Genomic DNA, 17455 nt, shown 5'->3' with positions numbered 1-17455 from the left:
ACACACACACATATATATGAATATACATATATATATATCACTCAAATGAATAAAATGCAAAATTGTCGATACTATTTATTTGCTATAGAAGTTGATAAGGAAATTAGCCTCTCAGCACAAAATTTTTAAAAAAATGATGTCACATAATCTTAAAATTGAAATATTTGAACCATCTAAGACATTCTTATTTTTTACCTTCCTGTACACTTACTGTATATCCCTGTAAAGATATTCTATATTTCAAATTCCTAGGAAAATTCAGTAATCCTTTTGCAGATCCTAAAAGTTTTACTAGACAGATATTGGAACTTTTTGTAAATATATGTCTTCATTAAACCTCCCCAATGGCCTTTGTGAAGTTTTCTAACTAATGGCAATATCCACTTTCCTTTCCCTTGCTGAATCATTGGGTCTCATCTTCACCTTGTAGTATCACAAGGGCCCACCTCACTGTTAACCCGAGAACAAACTGTACAGGTAGATTTGACAGGTATACAAGAAAACCTGCCATTTATATGTAGGAGGAAATGGTAGGTGCTGGTTCCCAGTCTCTGGCTGGTGAAGATTCCCTCCTCTCAATTCCTGCAATACGATTTGTAAATATGTAAGTGTGTGTGTTTAATATTATATGTATTATATATAATAATAAATATTAGTTATGATTTTGGTTCTCTTTGGTTCTCTTATTTTCCAACATAAGAAAAAATTGTGGGATGGAGTAGGGTAGAAATATGCAAGTTGATATGTATGTCTTCTTCAAAGTAATAGTTTATAAGTTGGAGCATAGATACAGCGTGATTATTACTAAAGTAAATAGGATGAAGAAAGGAAAGAAGGAAAGAAAGAAAGAATGAAAGAAAGAAAGAAGAAAGAGAGAAAGAAAGAAAGAGGAAGAAAGAAAGAAAGAAGAAAGAAAGAAAGAAAGAAAGAAAGAAAGAAAGAAAGAAAGAAAGAAAGAAAGAAAAGAAAGAAAGAAAGAAAGAAAGAAAGAAGGGGAGAGAGAGAAAGAAAAAAAGAAAGTAAGAGGGAGAGAGAGAGAAAAGGAAGGAGGAAGGGAGGGAGACAAATAAATAAGTACAAATACCCTGAAAATAGCAGATTTTCTTGAACCAATCCTTAACATTACTCCACTTGATTTTTATAATAAATAATTATTTCACAAACATTTCTTGAGTTCTGAATTATGATAAGTAGTTTTTAGGTTTGGAAATACAAAAATATCATAAGCATTATTCTTTAGGTAAAAATATAGTAGAGGGAAAATAATTTTTCAGAAATTACTTTAATAGTATGTAGTTTTAATGATTGAATTGTGTCCAAGGTGCATTCAATCACAATTAGAAATGAAAATATTTATAGATATTATTTAGTTCTATAACATTACACCGTCTCTGGAAAACTGATCTTCTTCAGGATGTATTTTTCTTTTGATAATATTTATTTTATCATTTCAAATGGTCAAATAAAATGGTCATCATTATTTTAATGATCAACAAACTTCTCTTGCTCATTTTCTTCTATTCTGTGTTGACCAAAATTGAAGTGCTTTTTTCTTTCATGAAATGTACCAGAACTTTCATTGAAAGTATAAAAAATAATAAAAGATGGCCTGAATTATCAACTATGAGTTAAGAAATAAATAAACAAAAAGTCACATAAGCTCAACAGAAATCATTTAAAATGTAAAATAAGAATGATTTCCCCCATCCTCATAGAAGGCAGTATATACTATTGCTTTGGTTACATATAGCAAAGCGTAGAAAATGTAGATAATAAAATATGCTTAAATGTTTTCAAATGTTGGCAAGGATGTGGAGAAAACAGAACACTGTGCACTGTTGGTGCGAATATAAGTTGGTGCAGCCACAATGGAAAACAGCATGGAGGTTCTTCAAAAAACTAAAAATAGAACTATAATATGATCCAGTAATTCCACTCCTGAGTATATAGTTGAAGAAAACAAAAACACTACTTTGAAAAGTTACATGCACCCCAATGTTCATTGCAGCATTATTTACAATAGCCAAAATATGGAAGCAACCTACATGTCCATCAGCTGATGAATAGATAAAGAAGATATATATATATATATATATACCATATCTTCTGTATTTTATACATATATATATGTATATATATATTACTCAGCCACAAAAATAATGAAATTCTGCCATTTGCAACAACATGGATGGACCTAGAGAGTATTATGATTAGTGAAATATGTCAGACAGAGAAAGATGAATACTTTATGTTATTACTTATATGTGAAATCTAAAAATAAAACAAATGAGCATACAAAATAAACAGAAACAATCTCACAGATATAGCAAACAATAAATACCGGGGGGATAGGGAAAGAGGGAGGGGCAAGATAGGGGTATGATATTTAGTGATACAAACTACTATGCATAAAATAGATAACCTACAAGAATATATTGTACAGCACAAGGAATATAAGCATCATTTCATAATAACTTTAAATGGAGGATAATCTATAAAAATTTTTAAGCACTGTATTGTACACCTGAAATGAATATAATATTGTAAATCAACTATACTTCAATTTTTATAAATAAACATAAATAAATAAATAAGTAAATAAATAAATAAATAAATAAAATTGTTTGACCAATCTAAGATAATTACATGATTTGAACATATTCCAGAAAATTTCAATTCCTATCTCTATTAGTGTTTCAAATTGGCTGAAGTTAAATGTAGATGCATTCCAAATGTTAGCTATAAGCTATTAAGCAGCTTTAAATATAATAAAAATAAAATAATGTAATTAGAATATTACACACAGATGGTCAAAAAAATGTCCAAGGAAATTCCTTTGGTGAACACAAGCCACTGGAGTTACCAAGGTGCTTGCCATGTAAATAGGGATTTGATGAAAGTACAATGTTGTTTTGTACCTTTGATCAGATCAATGGAAAAACTAAGAGTAATGAGACTTGTCTAGAATAAATGAGACATTAGCTGTACAGTATTTCCTTAAACTCTCCATTTTTTGTACTGGTCATAAAACTCAAAAATCTGGATCTTGAGATGGATAACTTTATAATTGTATGCATCTCATGGAAAAATGCCAGTGACACTATCTTATTTGTTATATCCCTCAAGAAAGCCACTCTGCCAGTTTCAGGACATCAGAGCTATAAATCCTGTCCCATGGAGATAAGAGAACCTCCTCATCTTTCCAGCTGCCTTTAAGGTAATCAACACTATACTGAATCATTTATAAAGGGCATACTGGATCAAGGACACTTTTTAAGGCAGAATAATTTATGAGTATATTTAGAGGTTTATTTTTCAAATTAATACATTCTAAAGCAAAGATATTGAGCAAGAATAAGATCTTCATATATATCATATTTATTATTGTTTTTCTTTAAATTATGAGGAAAATCCCAATGTTGGTAACAATTTATGGCACATTTAACTTCAATTCTTTGTCTATTATCATTTGTCATTTCTGCTTTTTCATTAAAATACCTGGGAAGCAATAAGAATGAGTTGTCAGACACATTATTATGACACCCAATAAAGTTTATGATTGAGATTAATAATATCCTTAAGAAAGTTCATATAGCCAAATTGCTTTCACCAGGCATATTTATTATATAAGCACAGAATGACTAAGAAAATTATTTTTACAAATTATTAAGAAATAAAACATGGCAAGAAAAAGACTATGGGCTTGTGGCATTCAGTACGGGGTCATACACCACAGCTACTGATTTTCTTCCAGTGGTAATAGTCATTGTGGAGGTTTACTTTCCTATATATACTCTCTTTGGGGCAATCTAACACGATAGGAGGTTACAGAGTATAAACTCTAATATCATTTTGAAAGAATATATCATTTCTGTTTTCTTTATATTAGTTAAAACATTATTAGTTTATCCAATTGTCATAGGATATTAATCATGTGAACATAGTTGCTTAAATGGCTAAGAGAGCCATGGAGTAGTGGTATCCAAGCACACTTCAGTTTGAGAAGGTACTAAACCTCTACCACCATCAATTTCTTTTTCTGTTGGAAGAGATTAATAATCCCTCTCTTTGTGCATTGTTGTGAGATTAGAAATGACAAATGCACTGTATGTGGCACAGAGGAGCACAGATGCTCTATGGGATTTAATGGCACGTGGCTCTAACAATTTGCACAGCTGTTTCAGTCGTGGATATCTGTGTTAACTGTGATTACATGATTAACAAGCAGATCCTTTTCTCAGCCTCAACCTTTATATTTTCCAAGAGAGATAAAAACAAATTTTACACCTTCCAGAGACTTCTTGCAACTCAATTCCTGGCTTTGAGACACAAGTCTAGAAGTGGGGCAGATATGACCCTGTGTTAATGTATGTCGGCTGTGGTCTAGAAAACTAGGGGACAAGTCAAGAGTTAGGTGCAGATGTGGTGAGACAGGTTTCATGCTTTGTTTGGCAAGATTAAAATCTAGTCACAGGCAAGAGAGACACAGACCTCAGGTGGAGAGGCAGATTGTATGGAGAACATTTACCTGGGATGAAGACTGAGAATAGCAACTGTAGACCAGAGATGTTAACAACCAAGGTCTAAGAAAAATCCCACCAGCTACTCCAGTGGACCTAGAGATTATCATACTAAATTAAGTAAGTCAGAAAGAGAAGGGGAAATATCATATGATATCACTTATATGTGGAATCTAAAATATGACACAAATGAACTTATCTATGAAACAGAAACAGACTCACAGACATAGAGGACAGACTTGTGGTTGCCAAGGGGAAAGGGAGGTCAGGGAGTGATGGATTGGGAGTTTGGGATTAGCAGATGCAAACTATTGATATTATACATAGAATGGATAAACCACAAAGTCTTACTGTATAGCACAGGAAACTATATTAAATATCCTGTGATAAACCATAATGGAGAAGAATATGAAAAAGAATGTATATATACTTATAACTGAATCACTTTGCTGTACAGCTGAAGTTAACACAACATTGTAAATCAATTATACTTCAATACAATGAATTAAGAAAAAAGAAATCATTATTGCTTACTGAGGACTCTGTAGCAAATAATGACCCATTTTCTATATAGTACAAGTACATACTTTTTTTTTTTCCTCAGAAGCAGCTAGATCAGTTAAAAGAAATTTTGTACTTTAGGGCCATATCATGCCCTTGGCATTGGATACATCTCTTGCACTGTGAATCCATTTCTTCTGTATATTAAGTGGGTAGTGGTCTTCTGAGATTCTCTACTATTCTTACCCCTTGGATTCTTTCTCCTAAATCCAATTATTTGTGTTTTTATCCCACATTTGATGTTAATACACCTGTATGTGTATTATACTATAACTAACAAAGATCCATTTTATCTGGTGCTAAAACATGAATGCAAACAGAGCTGAGAGCAAGAGGAAAAGCACATAATAATTCTGTTACCAAATCAGGTCCGGCTGCTCACCACTCAAAACTCAATATTTGAGAGGGGCAAACTAGGCAGAACAGAAAGTTGCTTTCAATCAGAATGCCAGCAATCTGTGTGTGGGGGATGGTAGACTCAGTGTCCCCCAAAAAATCACCTCCCAAGATTCTGCTCAGACATGAAAGTTTTTAAAGAGAAAAAGGGAAGTAATCTCAGTTAATCATTGAGATGGGGGGTCAGAGTCATTGTCATTCCCCAATGTGTGCAGGATGGTCGACTTTTTGTATCTTTATTTAAATGCTATCGTGTTCACACACTTTGTTCACAAAATTATTGAAGGGAGAGCTAGCGAAGAGATCTGGCTATCTGTTACGTATTCTTCATTTCTACTTTGATCTACAGAAAGAACCAACAGATTAGGCAAGGTATTGTGTGATCAAAAGATCTGAAAGGTGTGCTAGGGGTAGGGCCTGGGATGAATAGAGCATGGGGGCACCTGGCTTAAGGTTAGTAACAAGACAAAAGGGGCCTCCTGCAGAGAGCTCTTTCCTGCCAAGAGCTGCTTACAAATCCCCACTTATCAGGGCATCATTCCATTTCTATGGATTATGGGCGAAGGTCCGTCTTCTGTATATTCATGCTGACATAGGGTGCTGTATTCTTAGGGTGGAATATATTGACTTGTAGCTTCTCTTTGCTGATAGTTGTAGTTGGCTGTTTGCATAAACAGGCAGAACAAGCTACAATTATTTGATACCCACAAAGATGTAGATTATTATGAGCAATAGTGTTAATTCCATCCTCTTGAGGCCAGTTCTTGGAATTGTGCTAGCCATAGATTTAGTACTGCTCACGATGAAACAACTTATGTCATGGCTACAGTCTGGTCATCATGCAATTAGCTATGTTCTGCCCCTCAACACAGACAAGGTTTATCTCAAGTTAAGCCCACTTCTATTCACTTTATATGTGAAAATCATTTTCCCTTTGCTTTCTTCAGATATTAGTAGATGCATATAGCTCTTTAGTGCATGTATCAACCTCTGGTTCAAAAATCCTCCCATTATTTATCACAGTTTGAAACATCATTAAGAAGAGATGAACTGTAGGTGTCATATAGCCATGTAGTCAATAAGTAATAGCTTTGTTGGAGTAACATCCTTCCTTTCTTGTTTTCTATTCTTTCTCCATGTATTATCTGTCTCGTTGGCCTCTTTTTCATTCTCATTAACAAATAACAAAAATAGACCATTGATTTTTTTTATTTATTCATTTATTTAATTTTTGGCTACATTGGGTCTTTGCTGCTGCACGCGAGTTTTCTCTGGTTGCTGAGAGTGGGGGCTACTCTTGGTTGTTGTACACGGGCTTCTTATTGCGGTGGCCTCTCTTGCTGTGGAGCACAGGCTCTAGGTGCGTGGGCTTCAGAAGCTGTGGCACACAGACTTCAGTAGTTGTGGCTCACGGACTCCAGAGCACAGGCTCAGTAGTTGTGGTGCATGGGCCTAGTTGCTCCGCGGCTTGTGGGATCTTCCCCGACCAGAGCTCGAACCTGTGTCCCCCGCACTGGCAGGTGGACTCCCAACCACTGTGTCACCAGGGAAGCCCCTAGACCATTGATTTTTATACTCCTTTATTATCATCAATTTTCCTACCCCAGGACAAGAATAATAATTTTCAGTTAAATGTATCAGCATAGAGTCCACAAGTCAAACAAATCAATCTCATAGATTCAGTTAATCTTACCTAAATATTTGGTTTAAACATCCTTAAACACTTTCATGATACCACACTCTCTGAGTTTCCTCCTACCTCTCTGGGTACTGTTTCCGAATCAACTTTGAGGGCTTTCCTTCTTTTTGCTCTTCTATTTTAGCATATTTTAGGACTCTTTCTTAGATTCACTTCTTTCATTCTTTCTTTATGAGTTCAATTCCAGAGACTTTCATAGTCATGTATATGCTGATGATTCACCCCAATCTCATGTTGCTCATTTTTCTCCTGTGATTTAACAAGGTTTCTACCAATATTGTTACATGGGTACTCAGAAAATACCCCAACTCAGCATTTCCAACTTGAGTTCATATTCTGTGTCCTTAAATGTCTCCTGCAATAGTCCCCCATCCACTCCTAGCTCTTAGACCAGAAAAGGGGAGTCATACTGGTTTCCTCCCTCTCCTTCCATATCTTTAATTTTACGTATCATGACTGTCTATTAGATTTATTTTTACATACCTTTCTGGTATAGTCACCTCTTTTTACCCGTGCTGCCAGAACCACAGACAGAACAGCCCACGCCATTTCTCACCAGGGCTAGAACAGGCTCATGAACTTCATGTATTCTCCTCCTCACCCCCGTTTCCTCTTGGGAGCTAGAGGAGGTTTCAAAGACCACATTGGTGATCAGGCTAACACTGAAAATCCTTCAGTGAGATGCTATTTTCTGTGTTAAATTATTAATTCCTTCATTGTCTCATAAAATTCTCCATGGTGTTTTTCTGTTTTTTTGCCTTCTTAACTATCCAAGCTACATCTAACAACTCTGACCTTCAAACTGTGCATTTAATAGGTGCTGCTGTTTCATTTTCTCTTTTGCTCTATGCTTTATCTTGCATGCAAGCTTTATACATGGTGATTTATTTACTGAAACACTCCCATTTGACCTTGTTCTTTATTACTCTATTATTCTTTAACCTTAGTTTATATCTCACTTCTCGAGGATAGCTTTCTCTGTCCTCTTGAAGAGTTAAGGTTTCCCTAATATGTGTTTTCATAGCTTATCTTTTTCTTTATTCCATTCATAACACTTCTTTTTAAAGGACTTGTTTAATTCTTGTTATTCTCTAATCAGATGTTACCTTGTGAGGGAAAAAACACTGTGTACCATGTTTACCATAATAGTCTTAGAGCCTAGATCAGTTAATGGCACACCAGAGGCTGTTGTATAAAAAATAATAAGAGAAAAGAAAAGAAAAGAAAAAAAAGTGATCTGATATTTCCCAGGGAACTCTTGGAGGGAGATTCTGAACATTTAAATTTCCCCCAAAAGTTAAACATAGAGTTACTATAGAACCCAGCAATTCCACTCATATGTATATTCCTAACAGCAAACATAGGTGTACACCAAACTGTGCACAAATATGTTCATAGCAGGATCTTTCACTATACCCCAAAGTAGAAACAACTCATATATCCAGCAAATGATGAACGGATAAACAAAGGTGGTACATCCATAGAATGAAACATTATTAAGCTATAAAAAAAAACCAAAAACTGAAGTACTGATACATGTTCAATATGGATGACCCTAGAAAACACTATGGTAAGTGAAAAAAAGCTAGTCACAAAAGGCCACGTATTGTATAATTTCCTATACATGAAATGTCCAGAATAGGTCAATCTATATAGAAAGAAGAATCGTGGTTGCCTGGGACTAGAGAAATTGGAAAGAAAGTAGGAGAATACTTGCTAAGGTTACAAGGTTTCTTCTAGGAGTGATGAAAATGTTCTAAAACTGATTGTGATGATTCTGTGAACTGACTAAAAATCATAGAATTTTACACTATAAATGGGTAAATTGTATTGTATGTGAATTATATCTCAATTACGCTGTTGCATGTTCCTCCTCCTCCCCCAACCCATAAAAGGAAAAAGAATTGGGAGTTTGTTCTTACACCATAGGACACCACACCTGTTGTCCCAACATAATTATTACTAGAGCCCCTTTCACTCTCAGAAATGCCCTGGGTTAGATAACAAATTTATGTCATTACCCTGTCACTATGTGATATCAGGCTGGTAGCTTGGCCCCACTGGGCTTTGGTTTCTACATCTGTTAAAGAAGGTCTACAGAGTTCCGATCATCTCTATATTCCACCAAAATCTCCACTTTCTCAAGCTGTAAGAGTGTCTTTGTTATGTATCGAAAATCCTTGGAAAATACCTGAGTTTATGCTAAGGAGATGACTCAAAGATGGAAACTTCTCATGCCATAAAGACTAATCCTGTGATTAGAGAACTGGGGCTTTGAGTCACATGACATTGGCCCAACGTCTTGGGAAAGGAGGGGATAAAGATTGGATTCAAGCACATGGCTAATGTTTCACTAGGTCATGCCTGCAAAATGAAGCCCCACTTAAAAACATTGATGCTTGTGTGAGCTTACTGGTTGATGAACACATCCATGTACCAGAAGAGTGAGTGTTCTGATGGGGACCCCCATCAGAGTGTCCCTATGGGGACAAGATTCAAAAGGTCTGAGTTTGATACCCTCCCAAATTTTGCCCTATGCGTCTCTTGGTAGTTAGGGTCGGAATTGCACTGCAGCATAAGAGACAACCTTAAGTCTTTACTAAAGGAATGAATAAACATGTGAAAGAACTGGAAAATAGAGTCTCTAAATTTCCATAGAGAATGGGAGTTTTCAAACAAAATCTCACGGTAGGCAGATTTCTTAAATGTCCGCCAAGATCCTAGTCCACCAGTGTATCTGCCCCTCCCTTTGAGTGTGTCAAGAACTGCAGACATGATAGGACAGCACCCCTTGACAAGGTTACATAGCAAGACAGAGATGATGGGATAGTTGCTCCTGTTCTATTATATGACTCCATTTTAGGAGATTAGGGTCACACTTTCCTGCTGGCTTTCAAGAGGCGAGCTGCGACTTTGTAAGAAGGCCATTTGTCTAGAACCTGTTTAGCCTCTAAAAAATAAAAACATCCCCCTAGCCAACAGCCAGCAAGAAAGCAAGGATCTCAATTCTACAATTGCAAGGAATTGAATTCTTCCAGCAACCTGAATAAGCCAGGAAGAGCACGTCATGCTCCAGATAACACAGCCTGCAGACACCTTGGTCTCAAACTTTAAAACCCTGTGGAGAGTCTAAACACCCTGTGCCTGGACCTGGGACCTACAGACACTGTTAAATAACTGCCCTTACCCCCCCTCCCAACTGACTTAGCAGTGACTTGTTTTACGAGCAGAAAACTAGCACCCTTCTTTTACAGCAAGCCACATGGAAGAAAAAAAAAATGTTAGCAAGTTTGATGTTCTCTTTTACAACAAAAACTTAGAAAACAATTATTTAGTTGTGACTAAAGGAAATGCTATATGTTTTGATATTCAGCCAAGTTTTGGAAAAATTTGATAACTTCTTATGAAGGGTAAAATGAAATTCTTATTTTCTCTGCAGCATCTTAAAATAGGTATCTCAGAACTGAACAGTCACGTATAGAGTACTTTATACATGAAGAGGAATATGGAGGGAAACAAGCAGTCTTATTCACAACCTTTTTCTTCAAGTGTTTGATGCTTCCAGTTAGAAATTCTTAGTTTAAAAACAACCAAAATTTAACAACAGTACAAATGTGAAATTTAGAAATCATGCTCTCAGGGTACCAAATTAGATGGCCCATTATGTCAATAACCTAAAGCAATGCAAACATAGAAACAAACATTTTCTAAGAATAAGAAATTATTATTTTTATTGAGTAATAATAAGAATTAATTAGAAGGTTTTAATAATGATTGAACTCACACAAATTTATGTGATTATGGTACTGAATATATGCCTTAACAACATTAACTGTCTTCTTCAACCTTTTCACTTAGAAGCCATCTTGTGATAAATGAATTATCGCTCTTACTCTGAAATCTATGGTACAATTAATTCAATGTGAGATCAAGGAGTTAGCCAGGCAAATAATTGCCCAGATGGTTTCTGCTGCACTGAGTCCTTTTCATATAGCTCTTTTTTTTTCTGCTTATGAAACTTGGATGATATTTAGGGTTGTGTAGTGCTTTTTCTAGGGAGCAAGGGGCATTCTGTTAAAAAAAATCAAAGCTTACTCAGCGTGAACAATACCCTTGCACCTTGTTTAGGTATTTTAAGGTGTACGTTCCAGTTGGGCCTCCTATAATTGGATAAGCATGTCATCTATACCATCTATGATTTGATAACAACGGTGAACAGAATAAAGCTGAGAATGTTAACATAAGTCATTCCATTAGATAGCCCCATTTAGTTGGACATTTTTTCTTACCCATCACTATGATTACATAACCCATTCTATATTACCATCACCACAAGAACAGGCATAAATAAATCCTCAGGGAACTTGAACAATTAACTTGTTGAAATTCAAATAAGCTACAAATCCCAGTAGGTCCTGGATGAAACTGTGGACTTATGGAAATTCCTGGAATAGACATATAAAAACTAACCAAATAGTCCTGACTTCAGCATTCTTTGCAAGATTTACATAAGGTCTGTGTGACCAACCAATTTCATTCTTGTACGTGAAGACGGTTTGTTGTCCACTTCAGCATAATTGTCTAGATTCAGATGTGTCTTTTTCCAATTTTTCTTTCTATGCAGTTATGTGTATTTTTTTCCTCCTCTTCCCAGTCCCTAGAAACCAAGAAAAAAAGATATTATGTCAGCATCCTATTTAAAAAGTTTGCCTACTTTCTACCTAATTTCATTTTGTTACATTATTAATTTTAAATGTTAAAGGGCATATTTTTCTGTATTCTGTAATCACTTTAAATACAATATTTCAATCTGATGTCAGAATACAATTTGGACTGACATTTAATTTTCCCTGATAAAATTTGGTAAGCTTCTATTTATACACAGCCCCAGAGTTTCCCATACTTAGACTAGGTAAATGATGGCTAGGACAATGGTGTTATTTATTATGGTGCATTATCCAATTGCACTGCACCTGTCTGGGTCAGGGGTTTACAATAATGCAATGAAAATGGTTTGAAAGGGTCAGAGGTCTAATGTGTTAAGCCCATAAACAAAGACTGACCAGGGAGAGTGTTAATCCATGTTCATTAAGTTTTGAATTCACATTCTGCAAGTTCATCCAAAACTTTATGAAGCATATCAGAGTTTGGCTTCCACAGTGATAGAGACATACTGAAACATATGGCTAGGGGGCAAAATAGAGTCCTTGTGCTGCAGAGGGCCAGGTGAAGTGCAGCACATCGGGACCTCCACTACTGCTGAGAGTCCAGCCACAGAAGAGGGATACTGGGCACTGTTTCTGACACCATGAAAGGCAGAGACTCATTTCCAGTTACTCCCCAAGAGAACATCATTGCCCAAATTCAGTGGATTCTGTTCCTTTGAGCATATCTGTATGCACGATAATTTAAATCATGTAAAATCCATCTACCTTATATTTCCTTGTTCCTTGGTATAGATACATACATACACATAGATATGTTAGATATATATGCATGAACCATTGCTCTGATGTATTATGTAAATTATAAAAAGCATACAAAATCTATTTCTAACAGCAAAAGCATATTTCATTTTATTTTACAATTTAGTAATGTTATAAACACTCGACACTAAAGCAATACTTTAACAATCTTTTTATTTTTTATTTTTTTTTGGCGGTACGCGGGCCTCTCACTGTTGTGGCCTCTCCCGTTGCGGACAGAGCACAGGCTCCGGACGCGCAGGCTTAGCGGCCATGGCTCACGGACCCAGTCGCTCTGCGGCATGTGGGATCTTCCCAGACCGGGGCACGAACCCGTGTCCCCTGCATCAGCAGGCGGACTCTCAACCACTGTGCCACCAGGGAAGCCCCTAACAATCTCATTTTTAATGGAAATAAAAGCACTGAATATGATTACATTTGTAAAATCTTGGTTTAACCCTTTTGATATATACTAGTCTGGTTATTTTAATGTGGCACATTTTCCCCAGTGACTATTTTATCTGGAATGATAATTCACAAAGATATGAGGATTGAAATGGAAGACTGAATAATGATACACATTTTTTCATAAAATACACTGTTATAGAGTATTTTACAAAAATTTAGAAGTAAATATTCATCTTGTTATGTTGAAAAAATGGAAAGTTACTTTAAAAAATAAAAATGTTGAAAGTTGCTTTAAAAAATAAAAATGTGTACATAAAAATTCTTTATGTTTTTTAAAACAGATTAGAAAAGTGGAAAATTGCCGGGGACCAGCCCCAGCTGAACAGGATTCACCCAAAGGGGAGGACGGAGTCGGCGTGGACAGAACTCAGTACACCTCTTCTTGGATGCAAGGATCTGACAAATTTATTTTTAAGATTCCAAAAGCTTTTATACTATAAAGTGATCTCATTTTCAAATTTAACATTTTCATTTCCACGCCGAAAATTCCCCCACATAGGCCACAAAACAAAGGTGATTTACATCAGCAGATTGATTAAAACAGGTTAGGTAATTTTCCCATCGCCCAAAGTCTCTTTTTTCTCCTGTGGTTAGTCACATGTTGGTCACATCTACGTCAGGAACTCTGTTTGTTCTTCTCAGGAGATTAAAGTGTTCTTGTACTTGTACATTCTGCTTGATCAATCCATAAACTTAAACATATAATTCTATTAGTGATCAACAATATTCAAATAACATTTTATCTACAAATTTCCCAACCCCACCATAATAATCAAAACAATACACATTATTTTTATGCTTCTAAAAAACTATGGGAGCGGGCATTGTACCATAAACTCATTGATTAAACTCACTGTTGCATAAAAACTCGCCACCATACCCAGGTATTTTCCAACATGTTTACAACTTCACTAGGAGGCCATAACTCTTACAATTTTTCTTTTAAAGTACAAAGCTGCTGCAGAAATATTCCCACCATTATATTTCCCCAACAAATATAATCATTAAAGGAGCCAAAATAGCTATAATCCTTCTCTTGATTTTTACCCTAAATTGGGGTCTTTCCTAAACCCCTGCATTAAAACTATACATATTTCCTAACACCAAAAGCAATCCTATAAAAATCACCTTAGGCAAAGGCAGGGGAAGACAAGGGGAGCCACACAGAGGAAAGCCTTGCTTCCACACAGAGAAAAGCTGTGGTTCACGGAGGAAATGGGAAACAGAGCCCTGCTGCGGTGGAAGAGCAGTTGCCATTGGCCAGGTCTCTGGTCTGCTACCTGGGTTCTCATCTGAGCTGGGCGTGGGAAGCGAAGCAGCCATGGGGACAAGAGACCTCTCTCAAAAGGGGTGAGGGTTCAGGCTCCTGCAAAGTTGGGGGGGTGAGGGTCTATGCCCCACCTCTGTTGGCCCCCAAGTTCTCTCCTGATGGCCCCTCTGCGACTGTGCCTGTCTTAGGTTGTTCCTTCCCTGAGGAATCTTACCCGTCTCTGGCTAACCAGCCATCCTCCGGGGCCAAGCAGGGAGATGTGAGGTGTGCGAGTGAGCGAGGTGCAGCGCCCCCAGAGAAGGTCAGTTCTCTGTCACCTTGGTAGTCTATGCCCCCGTGGCCTCCACGCCCAGCACCTGCCCTGGGATTCCCTCGCCAACTGGCGGGGCCCCGGCTCTAATCACATGTCTTCGGGAACCCAGGTTTCTCCTCCAGAGAGGGCCCAGCTTACAGCACTGGGCAAGAGAGACCAATTACAAGGCACCAGCCACCAGGAAGCAGGAAGCTTTGCAAACGAGAACTTTGCTTTTCCAATATTTACACCTGACAGCACCAGCTTTGCTGACACTAAGGGTCTCGTCCGTGCTGAGACTCAAAGGCACTTCCTATGTGGCTCCCAACATCTCCCCCTTTTTTATTTTTTAAAAAGGCAGTATGCAATTTCACTTTGGTTTTATATACACTTTGGAGGGCAACTTGAATTAATCGGATAATGACTGGAAAAGAAATAAGGAGCAAAATTATAACCACTCCGGCAGCCCCATAATTTATTAAGATATGCATAAAGGAATTACCCTTAAAATAACTTTGTAAATTTTGTAAAAATTCTGCAGCAGCCTTAGAGGGATTCATATTATATTGAGAGGCTGCAATATCATGAATTTGTTTATGTAAATGTTCCAAATCAATTTCTACATCACTAGAATTCCATATATTTAAAATATGCATTTGAATTTTTTCCCAGGAGTATTTAGAATAATTTACTTTTAAGGGAGTAACACATATCCAAGAATATTTTTTATGGCATGTTAAAGATAGACGAATTTTTAAAGCAGTAAGTTCTTGACCAATATGTAAAACTGCTTCTTCAAGGGCATCAACTTTAGCTTCTAACTTTCTATCTATTGCTTCCTGAGTCGCTAAAGCCAAGGATATATTTTTTGATAAATCATTAGCATATTGTGCTGTTTGTACTTCTTTTACTAAAGTATATGTTGCAACAGTAAAAGAACTCAGTATTCCTATCAAAGCGGAAATTCCCAAAATCAAAGTAGCCACAAATCTTTTTGGCCGTATGAGCTCTCCAACCTGTCTTACAATTTCCGCCCCTATATCTGTATACCAAGATTCATTAAGCGCTACTGGCAGCATAATATAAGCTGGTCTTTTTAACACCATTATGGTTGACACATTCATTTCAGGAACAATACAAGTGGTCAGTATGCATTGTTGACAGGTAATATAAAATCTCATATTATACTGCATAATCTGTAACTTTTCACTATCATTAGAAAGCAATAAGGAATACGGAGATGACACACAGGTTTGAACATGGTACTCTTTCATATGGGTAGTAGCTCTAATTAACGTTATTTTACGAGTGGTTAAGGGTAATCTCCATAACTGAGGTTGATAATAGGTTTTATTTTCATATACAAAAGTATAAATAGGAGCCACCCATCCATGACTATTTCATCTATTTACCTTCAATGGACGGGGAATATAGGAATTATTCCATGGATATAATATGCCTTTCTCTAAATATGTTCTATAATCTCCCTCAGGAAAATTAATACTCCAATCTGAAATATAATATCTAGTTCCAGGAATGGTTATTTTATTCTCTTTATTATACATACAATATATCCATAAAGGATATCCAGTTTTAATATTTATCTGAATCCATTCATTTGTAGCTTTCCCTATAGTCTCATCACAATTATCATATCTAGGAGGATGAACAACTTTAGCTGGATATTTATTAACATAAACTTGATTTTGTCCTACAACTTTTCCTAACAATGACCATAAATATCTTGTGGTTTTATCTCTTCCTACTGGCTCTTTAGGGGGCCTTTTAGGGGAATCTGTCAAAAATCCTGCATCAACTACTGACAAACATCCATTTTTTGTTCGACTATTTTCTATTGACCCTGAGCCAAGAAAAAAGCATATTGGAGGAAAGTCAGTCTGACCTGTAAATGAGTAGTTAAAATTAATAACAAATTGTTTATAGCCCTGTATTCCTCGAATGCCATCGGTCAAATCAGGGAATGAAGGAGTCACTGGAATAATGGAATCTGTCCAAGTACATGTATGTAAAATAGGAGGATCTGGAAAGAAAGTCCAATACGTATCATTGGCGCTCACCTGAACTGAAAGCAAAGTAAGCATAGCCACAAAAAAATTAGGAGTCATCAACGGCAATTCTTGTGTAATCACAGCATTTTTAGCGGTCAGGCAAAGTTTTTTAATTGCCCCCCAAGTCATTGGAGCCGCTTCAGTGGTGGAAACAGCGTACCTTCTTTTTTGTGAACGAGAAGGCAGTGTAGGTTTTTTCTCCAATAATTTAGGAGAAGTTTGTACCTCTTTATCGCAGGCCGTAGGGTTAATTGGTTTTTCTTCCCGGGGATGTAATTCCGCCATCTCAGCAGTGTGATTTCTTTTCTGAAAAATGCTTCGATAAATTTCCCACCTCAGGGTGTCTAATTAATCGATCAGGAATCCAAATTGGTGAATCAAAATTTTGAGGAAAAATACAAGCATATCCTCTACCACTAGTTAGTAATATATCTGGTCCATTCCATTTTCCTGTTAAAACATCCTTCCATAATACCTTTGGTTTTATACTTTCTTCATTTATCTCCCAATGTCTCATCATAGGAGTTTTCTCTTTATCATTCATATTTAAATAATTTAATACAAACATAGAATGGTTAAGTAAATGATGAGGAGAAAAATATTTTAAATCTCCATTTTGCAATTTATAAATCATATTTTTCAATATCTGATTAGTTCTTTCAATTATAGCTTGTCCTTGGGGATTATAAGGAATTCTCGTACTATGGGCTATGCC

General features: G+C 36.3%; 1 long non-coding RNA gene across 1 annotated transcript; it reads right to left on the bottom strand.

The window, feature by feature from the left end:
* Positions 1 to 13488: 13488 nt before the first annotated feature.
* LOC138414168 (uncharacterized) lies at positions 13489 to 14932 on the bottom strand. The gene is made up of 2 exons (XR_011246589.1): positions 14594 to 14932; positions 13489 to 13801 (listed from the first exon to the last, which is right to left on the bottom strand). It is a non-coding gene; the product is annotated as an uncharacterized lncRNA (long non-coding RNA).
* Positions 14933 to 17455: the final 2523 nt, after the last annotated feature.

This window comes from Delphinus delphis, chromosome 9 (genome assembly GCF_949987515.2).
Source record: "Delphinus delphis chromosome 9, mDelDel1.2, whole genome shotgun sequence".
Taxonomy (NCBI): Eukaryota; Metazoa; Chordata; class Mammalia; order Artiodactyla; family Delphinidae; genus Delphinus; species Delphinus delphis.
This window is presented reverse-complemented; position numbering and strand designations above follow the sequence as displayed.